We start from the raw sequence: 290 nt of genomic DNA, 5'->3' as shown, positions 1-290 counted from the left end.
ATGATTGACAGGAATTGGTCCATAAATACCCCAGCTCCTTCACCCCCTGGGTGGAATAACTAAAGCGAGTGTGGTAGAATGGCTTCCAGGGTTTCCCAGTGGAATCTAGCTCCAGTCACCCTCAGTGGTAACTTATTTGACATCAAATGCTTTATCAGCTGGCTTCCCTTCTTGATTGTAAAACAGGGAAAATAATATCTGCCCTGCGCTCGCTTCGGCAGCACATATACTAAAATTGGAAGGATACAGAGAAGATTAGCATGGCCCCTGCGCAAGGATGACACACAACA

General features: G+C 46.2%; 1 pseudogene; it reads left to right on the top strand.

Moving 5' to 3' along the window:
- Positions 1-205: 205 nt before the first annotated feature.
- Positions 206-290, top strand: LOC130854675 (U6 spliceosomal RNA; annotated as a pseudogene).

Source organism: Hippopotamus amphibius, chromosome 5 (assembly GCF_030028045.1).
Source record: "Hippopotamus amphibius kiboko isolate mHipAmp2 chromosome 5, mHipAmp2.hap2, whole genome shotgun sequence".
Lineage (NCBI taxonomy): Eukaryota > Metazoa > Chordata > Mammalia > Artiodactyla > Hippopotamidae > Hippopotamus > Hippopotamus amphibius.
This window is presented reverse-complemented; position numbering and strand designations above follow the sequence as displayed.